At 41.4% G+C, this 20,289-nt stretch overlaps 1 long non-coding RNA gene across 1 annotated transcript in view; it reads left to right on the top strand.

Moving 5' to 3' along the window:
* The first annotated feature begins 447 nt into the window (after nt 1-447).
* The window catches only part of LOC140200478 (uncharacterized), a 35,813-nt gene continuing 15,971 nt past the window's right edge, over nt 448-20,289 (top strand). The window contains exons 1-2 of the long non-coding RNA XR_011886638.1: nt 448-1,004; nt 2,352-2,454. This is a non-coding gene — a long non-coding RNA (uncharacterized lncRNA). The remainder of the gene's footprint in view (nt 1,005-2,351; nt 2,455-20,289) is intronic.

Raw genomic sequence — 20,289 nt, forward strand, 5'->3', positions numbered from 1 at the left:
ATCCAAGGAAGATTGCCAGCTCGCAGAATGTCATTCCCATCCTGTAAATTCAGATTATCTTTCTCTTCTTTGCTACCCCCCCCTCCCCACACACAGCATCACCTACAGATTTAATTTCTTGAATATGCCCTGAAACATGGTTCGGTTTGCTCATATTTTGCTTTTCCACTTTATGCCCCAAATTAGTGGCCTGTGCTTCTGTTTGGGAGGAGTGCTAGCAGTTTGCTCACCATTCATTCAAGAAGTTATCTGCGGCAGTTGTTTTACATGATGCAAGGCATTAAAGTAGCTGATTTTTAAACTCGGGTCTACTTGACAGCTATGAGTTTTTTTCCCATCAATGCCCATTGATAGTAATTTCATTTCCACAATAGTTTGTTTGTTAAAGTTGAACATACTTGCCTATTCAGTTGTTGACACTACAGTTACCTCTTAAATGTTAATGTTTGTATGTTCACATCAGCTAATCAATATTGAACTGTGGATTTTAAAAATGAGAATGATTGTACAGAGGAAATATACCGTATTAGAGTGCTGATGCTGATTCCACATCAGGCAGTATGCATAGAGAATCAGAAAAGCTCCCTTGCAAGCTGGACCTTTCTGCTTGCTATCAAATGCACTGTTAATTTTAGTGGGATTACTTTGAAACCAGAACATTAAAATAAAGTTGAAGGGAGTTAACTGGGGTAGTTAAATGTGAATAATGCACTAAATATATGGACACAGTTTGAAGAGAGACACTTAAATGTTTAGTTGGTCCTTTGGAGCATTAATAGACCTTTCGTCCTGATCTAGGATCATTTTGTTCTTGTGTGTGAGATTATCAAGGCGGGTAAGTCCATGACTGCTAAACCAGGTCTGAAAACAATGAAGTTGACATTGTGGAGCAGAAAGTCAGTGTAGGTGAAAGGCCACAGCATGCCATGAATAGGAAACGTTACAGGAGGTGAACGCGAACGAAATCAAGATACAAGAAATGTTGCGCAAAATGCTAAATGAAGGTAGGAAGAGTTGAAAACTTCTTTTGTACTTCCCAATTTCTCTAGTTTAATAAATATTTAGGTATTAAAGATTTTTATATTTGTCACTAGGATTTTCTCTCCATTTAAGCTCCAAGTACAGTAATGCAGCAGTAGTTTTATATGTAGACAGTAGTGGAATGAACTACTGTTCTCATTTGCACAATTTTTAGGAAAATAATGCAACTGACTCAGCTAGAATATGAATGTAGGTGGAAGGGTGACCTGTTTCTTGGGGTATTCCAGAACGTTGAACCTGGAATCCAGTAGTTGCCGGTGCCAATGACTAGTTGGTGAAAACAGTGCAAAAGAGAATGGAACGTTACAATTCAAAATATAGTATCTTTATCTACTCCAGTATCCTGAACACTTCATCTCATCTGTAGGGCAAATCTGGTCAATTAATATACTAATTCAATGTAGTGTAAAGCATCTCTGATCAATTTTGTTGAAATGGCACAGAATTTAATAATGAGCTCCCAGTGGCATAGCAATTTAAGCTTTTTTTTGTGTTCCTTGGCCAATAAATGTAAAATTATCAGAAAATGCCAGCTAGCCATGTACTTATTGGTCTAGTTTGAGTGGAAATGGGACCCATGATTTTGTGTTTATTTTGGTATTGATCATGTATATGAGGGAGTTGAGCTACAGAGTAATGCGGAGAATGGGACTGATGGGAGTTATTTACTGGGAACTGGGATAGATCTGAATGGCAGCCTGCTATGTTGTAGATGAGCAAGTATAGATGTACATGTGCCTTTGGATGCAAATGCATGAATAAGTGTTAAATAGAGAAGTAGAAAAGTTACTGTCAGTTATTAGCAGCTGCTTTTGTCCAGCAGAAACAAATCATTTGGGTATATTAAATTATTTTAATCAGTGTTCTGTTTTATTCTATAAGATGTTTTTCTTTTATTATTCTACTAAACCATGCTTGGTGAAACTACCATCTCTGGCCCCTGAATATTGTTTGCTTTTGAATTCAAGATGATCATTGATTTTATTAAATTTTGAGTTTGGAGCCTTGATCTGGGATGTTCCGGTCTAAAAATAGAATATTCTGCATTATTTTTGAAGATTCATGTGTATGAATCTTGAGCTGCAAGATTTAAACCAATAAGTGTAAATTTTGTTTGCTGTCTATTGTTTTGACTTGGTTTTCTAGCATTTAAGAGGAAACTATTTAAGATGTTGAGAATAATATCTCTATTCACAGACAATTGAAGTTTGAATTGCTTTTTAAAGGTCATTACTACACAAAACTGGTCAGTTGTATTTTTTAAAAGTGAAATTGGTACCTTGCAATTAATTCCATGCTTTCCCTTCTAGGTTATTAATTGCACACATCTCCAGTAGCCCTAGAGCAGAACAGTGGGCTATTTTGGATTGAGCTTCTCAACACTCATCATTGCTGTCTACTGATCTGATAAAGGTGAGCATCTGTAGGGATGAATCTGCTCTTGCTGTTCACACTATTGATGAATGCTATATCTGTTTGCTAAATACTTGGAGGCCGGGTGGGGGGGGGGGGGTGAGATCTTAACAATTTTGCAAGGAGTATGATGAATAAAGCGGATGAACTTAGAGCATGGATCAGCAATTGGAGCTATGACGTTGTAGCCATTACAGAGACTTGGATGGTGCAGGGGCAAGAATGGCTACTTCAAGTGTCAGGCTTTAGATGTTTCAGAAAGGACGGAGGGAGGCAAAAGAGGTGAGGGTGTGGCATTGTTGATCAGAGATAGTGTCACAGCTGCAGAGAAGGAGGAAGTCATGGAGGCGTTGTCTACAGAGTCTGAGGGTGGAAGCTAGGAACATGAAGGGGTTAATAATTACTGGGTGTTTTTTATAGACCACCCGATAGTAACAGGGACATTGAGGAGCAGATAGGGAGACAGATCGTGGAAAGGAGTAATAATAAACAGGGTTGTGGTGGGAGATTTTAACTTCCCAAATATGGATTGGCATCTCCCTAGAGTGAGGGGTTTAGATGGAGTGGAGTTTGTTAGGTGTGTTCAGGAAGGTTTCTTGACACAATATAAGCCTACAAGAGGAGAGACTGTACTTGATCTGGTATTGGGAAATGAACCTGGTCAGGTGTCAGGTCTCTCAGTGGGAGAGCATTTTGGAGATAGTGATCACAATTCTACCTCCTTTACCATAACATTGGAGAGGGATAGGAACAGACAAGTTAAGGAAATGTTTAATTGGAGTGAGGGGAAATATGAGGCTATCAGGCAGGAACTTGGAAGCATAAATTGGAAACAGATGTTCTCAGGGAAATGTACGAAAAAATGTGGCAAATGTTCAGGGGATATTTGTATGGGGTTCTGTGTAGATACATTCCAGTGAGACAGGGAAAGATGGTAGGGTACAGGAACCGTGGTGTACAAGGACTGTTGGAAATCTAGTCAAGAAAAGAAGAGCTTACGAAAGGTTCAAAAAAAACTAGGTAATGATAGAGATCTAGAAGATTAAGGCTAACAGGAAAGAGCTTAAGAATGAAATTAGGAGAGCCAGAAGGGGCCGTGAGAAGGCCTTGGTGGACAGGATTAAGAAAAACCACCAAGGCATTCTACAAGTATGTGAAGAGCAAGAGGGTAAGATGTGAGCGAGTAGGACCAATCAAGTGTGACAGTGGAAAAGTGAGTGTGGAACCGGAGGTACTTAATACTTTGCTTCAGTATTCACAATGGAAAAGGGTCTTGGCGATTGTAGGGATGACTTGCAGCAGACTGAAAAGCTTGAGCGTGTAGATATTACGGAAGAGGATGTGCTGGTGCTTTTGGAAACCATCAAGTTGGATAAGTCACCAGGACCGGATGAGATGTACCCCAGGCTACTGTGGGAGGCAAGCGAGGAGATTGCTGAGCCTCTGGTGATGATCTTTGCATCATCAATGGGAATGGGAGAGGTTCCGGAGGGTTGGAGGGTTGCGGATGTTGTTCCCTTATTCAAGAAAGGGAGTAGGGATAGCTTAGGAAATTTATCAACCAGTGAGTCTTGCTCCAGTGGTTGTTAGGTTGATGGAGAAGATCCTGAGAGGCAGGAGTTACGAACATTTGGAGAGGTATAATATGATTAGGAATAGCATGGCTTTGTCAACGGCAGGTCATGCCTTACGAGCCTGACTGAATTTTTTTGAGGATGTGATTAAACACATTGAAGGAAGAGCAGTAGACGTAGTGTGTATGGATCTTAGCAAGGCATTTGATAAGGTACCCCATGCAAGTCTTATTGAGAAAGTTAAGGAGGCATGGGATCCAAGGGGACATCGCTTTGTGGATCCAGAACTGGTTTGCCCACAGAAGGTAGAGTGATTGTAGATGAGTCATATTCTGCATGGAGGCCAGTGACCAATGGTGTGCCTCAGGGATCTGTCCTGGGACCCCTAGTCTTCGTGATTTTTATAAATGACTTGGATGAGGAAGTGGAGGGATGGGTTAGTAAATTTGCTGATGACACACAGGTTGGGGGTGTTGTGGATAGTGTGGAGGGCTGTCAGAGGTTACAGTGGGACATCGATAGGATGCAAAACTGGACTGAGAAGTGGTAGATGGAGTTCAGTGCAGATAAGTGAGGTGGTTCATTTTGGTAGGTCAAATATGATGGCAGAATATAGTATTAATGGTAAGACTCTTGGCAGTGTGGAGGATCAGCGGGACCTTGGGTTCTGAGTCCATAGGACACTCAAAGCTGCTATGCAGGTTGACTCTGTGGTTAAGAAGGCATACGGTGTATTGGTCTTCATCAGTCGTGGGATTGAACTTAGAAGCCGAGAGGTAATGTTGCAGCTATATAGGACCCTGGTCAGACCCCACTTGGAGTACTGTGCTCAATTCTGGTCGCCTCACTACGGGAAGGACACGGAAACCATAGAAAAGGTGCAGAGGAGATTTACAAGGATGTTGCCTGGATTGGGGAGCATGCCTTATGAGAATAGGTTGAGTGAACTCGGCCTTTTCTCCTTGGGGCGATGGAAGATGAGAGGTGATCTGATAGAGGTATAAAAGATAATGAGAGGCATTGATCATGTGGATAGTCGAGGCTTTTTCCTAGGGTTGAAATGGCTAGCACGAGAGTGCATAGTTTTAAGGTGCTTGGAAGTAGATACAGAGGAGATGTCATGGTTAAGTTTTTTGCTCAGAGTGGTGAGTGCGTGGAATGGGCTGCCCACGGTGGTGGCAGAAACGATAGGGTCTTTTTAGAGACTCCTGGATGAATACATGGAGCTTAGAAAAATAAGAGGGCTATGGGTAAGCCTAGGTAGTTCTAAGGTAAGGACATGTTCGGCACAGCTTTGTGGGCCGAGGGTTCTGAATTGTGCTGTAGGTTTTCTATGTTTCTATATTTACTCTGACAACATACAGACTAGAACTAAGGCAAAAGAAGAATGAGGTCATGGGTTGCATTTGGATTATGGAAGAGGTGCTGACTGTGTTGAGGTGAATTAGGGATGATAAATCCCCAGGAGCTGACGTGATGTCTCCTTAGACTTGAGGGAGGATATTGCCGATGTTGCAGGCGCCCCAGACAGATATTTAAAATATTAGCCGTGGGTGAGGTGCTATTATTGTTCATAATAGCCGTGGCTATTATTGTTCCATGTTGAACAAAAGATAATTAGGGAAATTATTGGCTGGTGAGGCTGACGTTAGTCATGGATAAATTATTGGAAGGTATTCTAAGGCATATAATTATTTGAGTAAACAGGGCCTGATTGGGGATGGTCAACAGGGCTTTGTGCAAGGTTGGTTATGTCTAACCCGTCTTGGAGGTTACCAGGAAAGTTTATAAAGGCAAGCCAGTGGACATTGTCTGCATGGACTTTAGCAAGGCCTTTGATGAAGTCCCATTTGGGAGACTTGTTAAGAAGGTTCAGTCACTTGGAATTCAGGATGAGGTATGTGGGATTCACAGGATAAGCCAGAGAGTGGTGGTAGATGGTTGTCTCTCTGGAGGCCTCTGACAGGTGTTCTGCAGGGATTGGTACATTGTTTACCATCTGTATTGATGATGTAGGTAATGTGGTAAACTGGAGCAGCAAATTTGCAGTCAACACCAAGATGGGGGAGTGTAATGGACAGCAAGGAAGGTTATCAAAACTGGCAAAGTGATCTTGTCCAACTGGGAAAACGAGCTACAAAATGGCTGGTATTTAATACAGGTCTGAGGTGTTGCACTTTGGGAGGGCAAAACGGTAAGACACAGTGAAGAGTAGAACAGGGTCCTGTGGATACAGATCCAGAATTCCTTGGAAGTTTCATTGTGAACAGATAATGTCATAAAGAGAGCTTTTGACACATTGGCTTTCAAAAATCAGGACATGGAGTACTGAAATTGGGGTGTTATGAAGTTGTACAAGATTTGGAATTTTGAGTATTGTATGCAGTTCTGGTCATCTACCTGCAGGAATGATAGCAATAAGCTTGAAAGAATGTAGCTAAAATTTGTGACGATGTCAGCAGGACTTGGGCTCGTCACACTACTGGAAAATGATGTTTTAAAGGTAGTAATCAGGATCAAAGAAATAGCAGATGAACTGTTAAGTTTTTTTTTCTGCCAGTCTTCACCTTGGAAGGTGCCAGCAGTATGCCTGAAATTTGAGTGTTTCATGAGGCAGAAGTGAGTAGTCACTATTTCTAAGGTCAGCTGAAAGGTCTGAAGGCAGATAAGTCACCTGGACTGAAGGGATTGAGGAGGCAATTTTTGTGAGTTTTCAAGAAATGATTTTGAAATAGAAAATTGCAAAGGTCAAACTCTGGAGACTGGAGTGAAGCAAAATATAGGAAATTATTGGCAGTTAGCCTGACTTCAGTGATTAGGTAGATGTTAGGTGCGATTTCAAAAGTCCAGTTTAATCTCAGAGAAATGTATACAATATACATCTTAAAATGCTTTTTCTTCGCAAACATCCACAAAAACAGAGGAGTACCACAAAGAATGAATGACAGTTAAATGTAAGAACCCCGAAGTCCCCCGCAGCTCCCCCTCCCTCCCGCGCGTAAGGGACAGCAAGCAATGATCGCCCCTCCGCCCACCAGCAAAAAAAGTAGCAGCACCCACCACCAAACACTCAAGTGTGAGCAAAGCAATAACAAAGACACCGACTTGCAGGTACCCCAAAGACTTCGTGTTTCACCCGGCATTCGACATACCACAGGTTCTCTCTCCCTAATTGGGGAGAAGGAGGTGTCTCCGTTCTCCGTTCTCCGTTCTTCCTGGTGAGCAGGGAGACATAACAAACAACTCGCTGGTTTACAGTGTTAAAAGTCCATTATGTCGCTTTTTCCGAGCTCTGTTCCCAAAGATCCCGGGTCTTTGGGCACACAACAGTAGATTTTCCAACTCCTCTGATAACATTGGTCTCCTGCCTGTCTCCAGAGCCCCAAGATCTTTGGCTTCCAAATCTGAGCCGGACTCTCAGGCGGAATCCTTGGCGTACTGAACAACAGCCAGTCCTGAAACCTTAAGAATGGGTCCCATTCCCACAAAGAACTGAAGTCAGCGTGTAACTCTAGGTCAGGGTCTTCACAAGAACCCTGAAAGGGAAAAATAAAGATACTAAAGATGGAAATACAGTTGTTTCTGAAGATGCAAGCGAAGGAATCACCGTTTAATGCCATTTTAACTTTGCCTCCTCAACAAGGATGAGGTGCTGTGGTACTAGGAGATAAAATAACTAAATAGGCAGAGGTCAGCATGGTTTCCTTAAGAGGAAATTTTGCCTGACAATTCTGTTGGAATTCTTTAAGGAAGTAGCAGGCAGGATAGACAAAGAGTCAATGGATGTTGTTTACTTAGTTTTTCACAATGTGTTTGTCAAGATGCTGTGTGTGAGACTGCTTAACAAGAGCCTATGGTATTACATGAAACTAGCGTGGACACAAGATTGCCTTCTGCCAGTCAGCTAAAATAGGAATAGAGGGGGCCTTTTCTGGTTGGCTGTCAGTGACTAGTGGTGTTCTACAGATTCGGTGTTCGGTCTGCTACTTTTCATCTTGTATATCAAAGATCTGGATGACAATTGATGGCTTTATGGCCAAGTTTGTGAATGATACAAAGGTAAGTGGAGGGACAGGTGGTGTTGAGGAAGCAGAAGGACTGGTTAGGAGGAAGGTCAAAGATGTGCAGATGGAATATAGTGTAGGGAAGTGTAATGTCATGCACTATGGTAGAAGGAATAAAGTTACGGACTTTGTTTTCTAAATGACAAAATTCAGATGAAAGGGACTTGGGAGTTTCCTAAAGATGAATTTGCAGGTTGAATTACTAATAAGGAAGGTTAGCAATAATTTTGAGAGCACTAGAATATAAAAGCAAGTATATAATGCTGAGACTTCATAAGGCATTGGTTGGCCCACATTAGAAAGATTGTAAATTGTTTTGGGCTACTTATCTGAGAAAGGATGTGCTGGCATTGGAGACTGTCCAATGAGGTTGATGAGAATGGTTCCAGGAATGAACGAGTTAATGTATGAGGAGCATTTGGCTCTGGATGTGTACCCCCTGGCACTTATAAGAATGAGGGGAGAGCTGACTGAGACCTGAATATTGAAAGATCCTTATAAAACTACATGTGGAGAAGGTATTTGCAATAGTAGAGGAGTCTAGGACCAGAAGGCACAATCTCAGAATTAGAAGGACATCCCTTTAGAGCAGATGAGGTGGAATTTCAGCCACAGGGTGGTGAATCTGGAATTCATCACAGAAGGCTATGGAAGCCAAGTCATAGACCATAAAGGAGTACAGCACAGAAGCAGGCCATTGAAAACCAGCTGAAAAGCAAATCAAACACACCCAAGCACTAATCCCTCCTACCTACACCAAATCCATATCATTCCATCTTCCTTGAATTGAATATATTTAAAGCAGAGATTGAATTGTTCATGATTAACAAGGGTGTCAAAGGTTATGGAAAGAAGGCAAAAGAATTGGGTTGGGGGGGGGAGAGAGTAAATCAGCTGTGAACGAATAGTGGAGCAGATTCAAATGGCTTAAGGCTGCTCCTATGTTTTCTGGTCCCGTAGTCTTAGAGGTTCAAAGGTCAAATTTAATGTCAGAGAAATGTATACAATATACATCCTGAAATGCGTTTTCTTCGCAAACATCCACAAAAACAGAAGTGCCCCAAAGAATGAACAACAGTTAAACATGAAAACCCCAAAGACCCTCCCCCCCCCCCCCCCGGCACGTAAGTGGCAGTGAGCAACAATCCCCCCTCCCCCACCAGCAAAAAAAACATGCATCAGTACCATCACTGAGCCCAAGCGTGTGCTAAGCAATAGCAAAGACACAGACCAAAGTTACCCCGAAGGCTTTGCATTTCATCCAAGATTTAAGAATCCACAGGTTCTCCCTGGCAAGGGAGAGGAAGACATAAAAACAACCCGTTGATTTATGATTTTAAAAGTGCATATCACTGCTTTTTCGAGCTCGGTGTGTCTGAAGATCACAAAGACCTCAGGTCTTCAGGCCCACAGCGAAAGACTTTACAGCCTCCCCAACGACACACGAGTCTCCTGCCGTGACACCGACCCTTGATCCGCCCGTCTCCAGAGCCCTGTGATCTTAAGCTTCCAAACATGATCGAGATTCTCAGGCCAAACCCTTGGCATGTCGAATAGCGGCCAGTTGTGAAACCCCACAAATTGGTCCCATTCCTGCAAAGAACTGAAGCCTGCGTATAACTCCAGGTCAGGGTCTTCAAAAGAACCCTGAAAGGGTAAAATAAAGATATTAAAGGTAGGAATAGAGCTGTTTCCAAAGATGCAAGCAAAGGAGTGGCAGTTAAGGTGCCATCATTCCTCCTAAGCTCCTCCTAGGTATACAAATTTTAGGGTTATAGATCAGGTGAATGCAAGCATTCATTTCCTCTTGGGATGGGTGAGACTAGAACTAGAGCTCTTGGGTTTAGGTGAAAGCTGCAATGTATAAAAAGGAATCTGAGGGGAAACCTCTTCACTCGGGGTGGTTTGAGTATGGAATGAGCTGCCAGCGGAATTGCTAGATTTGGGTTATGTAACATTTTAAAGATTTTAGATGGGTACATGAATGGGAGAGGTTTACAAGGATATGATCTGTGCGCAGTAGATGGAACAGGTTAGAAGATCAGTTTGACATGGACTAGATGGGCCAAAAGGCCTGTTCTGTACTGTAGCTCTATGACTTTATGCCCTGTTACTCCAAAATGACTGTGCAGTCCCCTCTAATTTGAAGAATTGAAAGAAGTAAAATGGTAAAATTGCAAACTATTAGATTCTGATATGTTTAGATGATCATATAGGAGCAGAATTAGGCCATTTGACTCATCAAGTCTGCTGCACCATTTCATCACGGCTGATCCATTTTTTCCCTCTCAGTCCCAATCTCCTGATATTTAGCTATCATTTGCCTAAGTATCTCCAAAGGAAGGGATTTGATGAAAGGTTCTATTGCTTTAATAGTGAAGCTGAAAACAAAAATGAAGTTAAGAGCCCTGTCAAAACATGTTGAAAGTAGAACAGTAGATGTGGTGAATGAAGTTTAGTAAGACTTTTAACAAGGCTTCCTGTTGGTAACCTAATTCAAAAAGTCAGGAGACAAGGGAATCTTAGCTACATAGCTTTAGACTTGGCTTGCCCACAGAAGATGGGGTGGGGGGGGCGCGTGGGGTGGCTAGTAGATAGAGTATATTCTGCCTGGAGGTCAGTGATCAGAGGTGTTCTGTAGGGATCTGTTCTGGGAACCCGGCTCTTAGTGGGTTTTTAATATATTTTTTTTAAAAACTGAGATGAGGAACAGAGGAGTCTTCAGGACCACATCCATAGATCCCTCAGCTTGCTGCACAAGTTGACAGGGTCTTTAAGAAGGTGTTTCGTGTGCTGACCTTCAATTACTCATGATATTTTGTCAAACAGCCCCAAGGTAATGTTGCAACTATAAAACTGTCATCCACACTTCGAGTGTTCTGTTCCGGTTGCCTCATTACAGGAAGGATATAGAAGCTTTGTGGAGCGTGCAGAGGAGATTTCCAGGATGCTATCTGGATCGGGGTGTGTGTTTTATGAGGAAAGGCTGAGTGAACTAGGGTTCTTTAGAAGTGAAAGAGGTGTATAAAGTAGAAGAGGCTCTGACAGTGGAAATAGTTAATGAGAGAGCTTAATTTTAAGTTGATTGGAGGAAAGAATGGGGGAGATGTCTGAGGTAGGTTTTTAAGAGTGGTGGGTGCATGAAACATACAACCAGAATTGGTAGAGGCGGATACATTAGGGACAGTTAAGAGACTCTTGGGCATATGAATGAAAGAAAAAAATGGAGGGCTATATGGGAGGGAGGGGTTAGATTGATCCTGGACAATAGAGATTCTACAGATGCTGGAAATCTTGAGCAACTCACAGTGCTAGAGGAACTGAGCAAATCAACCAGCATCTATTAAGGGGAATAAACAGTAGAGGTTTCTGGCTGAGACCCTTCATCAGGATTTGGAAGGAAGGGGTAAGAAATCAGAAAGTGAAGGTTTGGGAAGGGGAAGGAGTACAAGCTGGCAGGTGGTAGTTGAGGAAGAAGGTGGGTGGGGAAGGGGACATTGAGGTAAGAAGCTGGGAGGTGATGGGTGGAAGAGTTGAAGGGCTATGGAAGGAATCTGATGGGAAAGGGTGGTGGTCCATGGCAGAAATGAGAGGAGGAGGGGCACCAGAGGGAGGTGATGGGCAGGTCAGGAGAAAAGGGATAGAGGGGAACTTGAATGGAGAAAGGAAAAGGGGGAAATCAATGTTTGTGTCAGATTGGAGGATAACCAGACAAAATATGGCATGATGTTCCTCCACCTTGAGAGTGGTTTCATTGTGGCAGTAGTGGACCGCACGGACTGACATGTTGCAAAGAGATAGGAAGTGGAATTGTAGTGGGTGGCCACTGGAATATAGAGAATGGAAGAGTAGGGTAAAAGGTTGGCATGACATTGTGGGCCCGTACTGAGTTGTACAGTCCTGTGTTCTATGTAAAGTTGAGGAAGCATTATCCTGAAACAGTTATAGTGGAAATTAATTCAGAAAATGCTTGATGTGTTATAAATGAATCTGATGGCAAGAAACTAGTATCTGTTGACATATGGTTTGACTTGTCAATTTTACTGACATCTATAACCAAGGCTATTGGGAAAAATGCATCACTTAGCCAAATGGGGTCTTAATAAGGACTTAATTCTTTCTAAAACTTGGGCAAAAGAGGTGATAGTGGGCCATATTTCTGTCTGTCAAAATGGATAGTCAGGAAATGACTGATATCAAAGACTGATCTTTATATCAAATTTCTATTGGCATTAAAAAGAACCTTTAGAAGAGATGGCTGACCTTTAACTTGGAAGAGCAATGAACCTAAAGCCTACCTACCCACATTATTGAGTAAACTGACCAGACTTAATATTCAATTTCTGTTTTGTCCACAATAGGAGGTAAGCATTCTTTTGGTGGCAGTTGTATCAGATAGTAGTAATAGAATTATGCAATTGAATATAGAGATGGAAAATGTCTGCGTAATACCTTTGGTCAAAGTATGTCTGTCATTAATTGCACAAAGGTATCATCAAAGAAATTGATTAAATGTTCTGGCATATATCAGTTATCACAGTGTTAGATGGCACTCGTGAAGGAGCTGGCAATATCAATCTATCAATCTAAATTTGTTAGTATTATTCCATGAGTAACATTAAGCATTGTGATGACTGATGCATGCCAGTTTGTTTCATTGCCTTTAATTACTTGCAATCCCTCAAGCACTAACAATTCAGCTCCAGTATATGGAAATAAGGCCTCCCTGCTAAGAGAAGAATGTGCATTAATTGATCACGCATCTTACCAGACTCGTCAGTTAAGGAGATGGAGCAACTTCATATAGAATGAATCTTGAAGTGAATTGATGTCTAATGGAACCTGAAGACTGAAGAATGCATCATTACTTTTATCCTGAATTCAATAGCACCAATAAGTGTTTATCAAGTACATATTTGGGACTTTTCCACTTTAAAATAACACATCTTAGAAGGGGATAGGAAAGTGAATTTAGTACAAAAAATCCTACTGGTGTTGCACATCTACTAACACGCCTGACAAAGGTACAGAACATATTTGTCTTTGCCAGTAAGGCAGCAGCTGTGGAAAGGAAAAAGTTAACTTTTAGAGTTGTCCTTTCTCTTTCTACAGCTGGTGCCTGATTGCTGAGTTCTTCTAACATTTCTGGTTTTGTTTCAGATTCCAGTATCTGCAGTTTTGTTCTCCCTAACTAGTGTTGATCCACATTGTCTGTCTCTACAGAACATTCAGCTGTCATTATGGTCTTGACTTCATTGCTTTTACTGAGTGTTGAAAAAGGTATAGGAGGTTGTCCTATTTGTAACTTTTCTGCCCAATTACTAGTCCTATTTGTAACTTTTCTGCCCAATTGCAGTAAAGAAATTGATGCATGCTGTTCCAGATAATTAAATGATTTTACTGTATTACTTTAAGGAAAGGCCAAAAAAAAGCTCTGTAAATGCCCTAAATTGGCTAGTTATTGAGAATTTTATTAGCTATGCGAAGGAGAGATCTTGATTTGAGGGTGGGGGGGATATCATCTGGTTCAGTTATTGTTTATGATGGTTTTGAATTGAACAATTACCTGCTTGCAAAATTACCTAATCCAGTAAACGTTAGAAGTCATTTTAACGTATTTCTCAAAACATTAACTTTTATTTCTGATCCAAATATGAATGTGGAAACGAACTTTAGAGTTTACTGCTACAGTTGTCACCTATCCTTCAAACAATTAACAATAAGTAATGTTTCTTGGTGATGTTAAAGCTTTACAGACTTTGTACTATAATTAAGAAAACTGTGCATTAATTAGATTGATACTACATTTTTGTAACTAGAACAGTATCCAGTTTCTGCTTGATGTTGGCCAAGACTTGGTTCTCCACTGAATGCCTGCGTATTAGAATATTGCTGTGTGGCAAGTCAGCCACAAGGTGCTACCAAAATAAAAAAATGCAGAACTGTGTAATGGAATTTCTTGAAAGTGTCCATGAATAGCTTCCACATATACAAAATACTTGACCTTCTAGCATTTTTGGACGGAGAGAAAACTGGGAATTGAGCGAAAATATATACCTAAGGCTAGGGCTGTAATCCTTTGAAGAACCAGGTACAGAATACCCCATTATTTTGTGCAGGTACATGTAGATGATCAGAAATTTAGTCAAAACAGTTTTGTTACAGAAGTGATTGACACACACTTAGTGGCCACTTTATTAGATACACCTGTGCAACCCCCTCAATGTAAATATCTAATCAGCCAATCAGGTGGCAGCAATTCGATGCATAAATGCATGCAGTCATGGCCAAAAGGTGCAGGCATTGTTGGACAAACATCAGAATCGGTGAAGAAATGTGATCTAATTGACTTCAGCTGTGAAATGATTGTTGGTGCTGGATGAGACGGTGTGAGTATCTCAAACTGCTGATCTGAGATTTTCGTGCTAAGCAGTCTCTAGAGTTTATTGGGAATAGTGTGATAAACGACAAACCTCCAGTGAGTGGCTGTTCTGAGGGCGGAAACGCCTTGTTAAGAGGCATCAGAGGAAAATGGTCAGAGACTGGTTTAAGCTGGCAGGAATGTGACAGTAACTCAAATTACCATGTTGCAACAATGCTGTACAGAATAGCATTGAGCCTTGAAGTGCGTGGGCTATAAGAGCAGAAGACTACAATGGCTTCCACTCCCGTAACTAATAAAGTGGCCACTGAGTAAGTTCCCAACTAGCTGTTTGCAAATTGCTTGATAAAAGTGAAACAATAATACATCCAGGGTCAGATTTCTAAAGTTCAAATTTTGGCCGTATCCAAAGATATTGAAACTCAGGTGAGCTTCGCTTAAACTTGACATTTCATTACATGGGTAAGTTTAAAAAGCTTGTGGAATGCTCGTCACTATTAGTGGGAAGCAAGAAAGGATTAGCTGGCCTGCGAGACTCAAGACAAAGTCATGAGGTTTTAACTTTCTTCCCTGGATAAGTTATTCCAAAGATACAAGTCTGGACTTGAATGTATCATGGGAAATCATAAGTGCAATTTTGAATGGTTACCTATACACAAGTCATAAAAATTATAATAAGGTATACAAATCTGCATTTGAAGGCAATAATTTACCTGATGGAATTGGTTAAATTTATTACCTAGTGGGAAACCAATGGATTTTGTTCATTTCTTGTTCCACCAAGTTGATTTTTGTGAACTATAAGAATACTGTAAGGCAATTGTGATAACTTTGGCAATTTTCTGATTTGAGGATTAAGAATTAACATGTGAAGTGACAAGATAATTGATCCCCCCTCCCCCCCCACCCCACAGTTCATCACTGGTGCATCTTGAGGCCTTCCATTGCTCATAGTCGACCGTGGATATTGCTTTCTAACTGTCTGTGATACACAAGGGTAGTGCAATGTGGAGAATAAGCTGTTTCTTATGCAGCAGGCTATCCCTCTCCTTGCAGTTGATGAATCCAAAGGAGCAGCAGAGACCGATACAGTTTGGCATCAACGGTGTCGCAGGTGTTGCCAGTCAGCGCTGAACTCAACGTAGGACTGCCTTGGGGGCTCTAACTCCGGAATTTTCCTCTTGATTTATTCCTGAAACCTTCGGCATAAGTGGGTATAGCTGCAATGCATCGGAGGTTTGAGATCAGTTTTCCTTCTAGATGAGCTGCGGACCACAGCTAAGGAGCCCCATCTGCCCGAAGGGGATTGGTTTTAAGGTGCTGCCTTTGCCCTTTCTGTCAGTAGAAACTGTTCCGCTGGGCTTAGTAGCTAAGTCACATGTGAAGGGCAGGAGTCGGACTTGGCTGTCTGAGCCCATTTGAGACGCACACCATTGGGAGCATTTAATAAATAACTGTTGAATCCAAATGAGCATTTTAAAGGGCTATTGGTAGCAATATATTTATCAAAGTTGTAGGTCCTGAATTTTTTTTGAGTAGAATTGTACGATCTCATGAAATTGACCCCAAGTTTGGGAATATAGGAATGCACTGGAAGAGAATTTAACTGGTCTGAAGGGCCAATAAAGAAGCTTGAAATACAATTTTATTATTTGAACTAGTTGATTTGTTTTCTTTGAATCCACACCTGTTTTCTTGTGATTCCAATCATTGCCATCTAGGTCATATTTAAATGTAAACCATATGGTAACTCTGAACATGCCACTGTAGCCACTTAAATCTTGATAGTGTATTGGATTTTAACTTAACTATTTAAAAAAAAATTGAAGATTAGCTTTATGTGTCATATGTGCATCGAAATATACAGTGAAATACGTCTGGCATCAGCGTAGCTTACCGACAAGTTGCTAATGCTAAACCCATACGTTTCCTCCCACATTCCGAAGACCTATGAGGTCACGGGGAATGTACTAAAACCTTACAGATAGTGGTGGTAACTGCTGCCTGATTTGAAGGAGTCAATTTAAATCCTATTGTGACTCGTGACCAATATGCCAGGGGGTATAAAAGAATAGACCTCCATGCATTAGTTTATTTTGTTTATTAGGCAGCCAATATTACAGCTTTCCCATCTGTAGGTAGTGGTTTGAAGTTCCTGTCCATTTCAGACATGCTGCATTGTCAGAGAATAAACTTGACTACTGGCAACTGTTGATTGCTGCATTCGTCTATTTGCAATGGCAGTTTTCTTACCAAATGAGTTATTAGCTGTAAGAACGCCTTGAGATATCTTAGAACTATGAAAATGCATACAGTTCTATGAATAAACTCTTATTGGGCTTCAAGACGGGTACAAGTATTGATGATAACCAAAGATTCGATGGCATAGTTTGTCATCGAAGCGTTGGTTATAATCGATACCTGTACCCAGCTTGAAGCCGGAGAAGAGTTTGTTTGTCATATATGCCAGGAAAGCACTAGATCTTTTCACATACAGTTCTCGTAAAGAATCAAAACCATGCTGGAGATGCTTAGTAAGTTGAGCAACATGCATGGAGTGTTAACATTTTGGGAAAATGACTCTTTGTAAGAACTGGAAAACAGAACGGGCATGTTTTAATTTGGGAGGGTGAAGAGAACGAGGTGAATGTCCATGATAGAACGAAGTACAAAGTGGTCTGGGTCCTTTCAGTGCTGAGTAGGTAATGAGTCTGGTTTCTATGTAATTGTAAAGGCAGAGAATATTTTGGAATGTTAAAATTGCCTGTCTTTATAAATATTAAATGTTTGCCAAAATCAAAGTGGTCATTTATACAGTGGCTTGTAAAAGTATTCAGCCCCCAACCCTTTGTTGACATAAGTGAGTATTACAACCAGGGGTTTTGATTGATTAATAGGATTTTTAATCACATGCTTTTTTTTAATCACAGCCCAAAGAAAACAGGGACAATTGCAAAGCATGAAAAACTAAAAATTCAAAACTTGAAATGTCAGCAGTTCAAAAGTATTTACACCCCTTTGCTCAGTACTTAGTTGAATCATCTCTTGCAGCCATTACAGCCAATCTTATTTTTGATAAGTCACAAATAAGAGAAGATCTGCAGGTGCTGGAAATCTAAGCAACACACAAAATACTGGAGGAATTCAGCAGTATTGCTGAAGGGTTTTGACCCAAAATGTCAATTGTACTCTTTTCTTAGATGCTGCATGGCCTGCTGAGTTCCTCCAGGATTTTGTGTGTATTTTTGGATAGGTCTCTGTCTTTGCACAATGTGATGGAGCAAGATTTACCCATTCCTCTGAGCAAAATTGCTCAAGCTGTGCCAGGTTAGGTGGGAAGTGGTGATAGACAGCATTCTTGGTCTTGCCAGACATGTTCAATCTGGTTAGGGTCAGAACTCTGACTCGGTACTCAAGGACAACATTTTTATTTTGAAGCCACTCCATGATTGCTCTGGTTAGTGGCTTTGGGTCATTGCCCTGCTGAAAGACAAACTGGGGAGGAGGCTAAGCTTTCTGACAGAGGCTAGCAGATGTTTAGCAGCATCCATCTTCCCATCCATCCTATCTATATTTCCAGTCCCCGCTGCTGAAAAGCATCCTCATAGTATAAGACCATAAGGAGCAGAATTAGGCCATTTGGTCTGCTTTGCCATTCAATCATGGTTGATCCAATTTTTTTCTCCTCCTCAGACCCAGTCCACAGCCTTCTCCCCATAACCTTTGATCCCATGGCTAATGAAGAACCTATTAATCTGTCTTAAATACCCAGTCACCTGGCCTTCACAGCTGCCTATGGTACCAAATTCCACAAATTCACCACCCTCTGGCTAAAGAGATTTCTCCAACTGTTTTAAATAGATGCCCCTCTATCCTGATGCTGTGCCCTCTTGAGCCAGACTCCCCTACCACGGGAAACACCTTTACATATCTACTCTGACCAGGTCTTTCAAAATTTGAAAGGTTTCAATGAGATCTCTTCCCCACCCCATCCAGTGAGTACAGACCCAGAGCCATCAAACATTCCTTATACGATAACCCTTTCATTCTTCAGTCCTGGAATCATCCTTGTGAACCTCCTCTGAACCCTCTCTCCAATGCTAGTACTCCTTTTCTTAGATGAGGAGCCCGGAACTGTTCACAATACTCAAGATGAGGCCTCACTGGTGCCTTACAAAGCTGCATCATCATCACCCTTCCTCTTGAAATGAATGTTTAACATTGCATTTGCCTTCCTTCCCATCGACTCTACCTGCAAGTTAACCTTTAGGGTGTTCTGCACAAGGACTCCCAAGTCCCTTTGCATCTCAGATTTTTGGATTTTCTCACCATTCAGAAAATAGTGTGCACATTTATTTCTACTACCAAAGTGCATGATTGTACATTTTCCAACATTATATTTCATTTCCCACTTCCTTGCCCATTCTCCTAATCTTGTCTATGTCCTGCAGCTGCCTTGTTTCCTCAACATTACTTGCCCCTCCACTAATCTTCATATCATCTGCAATCTTGGCAACAGAGCCATCTATTCCATCATCTTAATCATTGATACACAGCATAAAGAGTGGTCCAAATACCGACCACTGTGGAACAACACTAGTTACTGGCAGCCAGCCAAAAAAGGATCCGTTTGTTCTTACTCACTGCCTCCTACCAATCAGCCAATCTTCTAACCATGCTAGTAACTTTCCAGTAATATCATGGGGTCTTAACTTGGTAAGCAGCCTCACGTGTGGCATCTTGTCAAGGCTTTCTGAAAATCCAAATATACAACGCCCACTGCATCCCCTTTATCTTTCCTACTTGTAACCTCAATGGGGGAGGGGATGAACTGGAAATACAAGAATGGAGTTAAAGGGAAAGAGAATAAAAAAAAGTTAAGAAAGACAACAGAATTGAAGGGGCAGAAAGCTCAGGAAGGGATTGGAGACTGTGGCCAACTGCAATAGGAATGGATGTGAAAGGTGAGGGAAGTAAAAGTATTACTTTAAAAGGATTAAAAGTATATATGAATGCATAGAGTATATGAAATAAAGTGGATGAGCTTGAAGCTCAGTTGGAAATTGGCAAGTATGATGTTGTGGGAATAACAGAGACATGGCTGCAAGAGGACCAGGGCTGGGAAATGATATTCAAGGATGTACATCCTATCGAAAGGACAGACAGGTTGGCAGAGGGGGTGGGGTGGTTCTGTTGGTGAGGAATGAAATTCAGTCACTTGTGATGGGGGACATAGAATCAGGAGATGTAGAGTTAGTATGGATAGAACTGAGAAACTGTAAGGGCAAAAACTCCCTGATGGGAGTTATCTACAGGCCCCCAAACAGTAGTCTGGATATAGGGTGCAAGTTAAATCAAGAGTTAAAATTGGCATGTTGCAAAGGTAATTCTATGGTCGTTATGGGGGATTTCAACATGCAGGTAGACTGGGAAAATCAGGTTGGTACTGGACCCCAAGAAAGGGAGTTTGTGGAATGCCTCAGAGATGGATTCTTAGAGCAGCTTGTATCGGAGCCTACGAGGGAGAAGGCAATTCTGGATTTAGTGTTGTGTAATGAACCAGATTTGATAAGGGAACTCGAGGTAAAGGAGCCATTAGGAGGTAGTGACCATAATATAAGTTTTAATGTACAATTTGAGAGGGAGAAGGGAAGATAGGAAGTGTCAGTATTACAGATGAACAAAGGGGACTATGGACCCATGAGAGAGAAGCTGGCCAAAGTTGACTGGAAAGATACCCTAGTAGGGATGACAGTGGAGCAATAATGGCAGGTATTTCTGGAAATAAATCAGAAGGTGCAGGATCAGTTCATTC

The sequence above is a fragment of the Mobula birostris genome, chromosome 7 (assembly GCF_030028105.1).
Source record: "Mobula birostris isolate sMobBir1 chromosome 7, sMobBir1.hap1, whole genome shotgun sequence".
NCBI lineage: Eukaryota > Metazoa > Chordata > Chondrichthyes > Myliobatiformes > Myliobatidae > Mobula > Mobula birostris.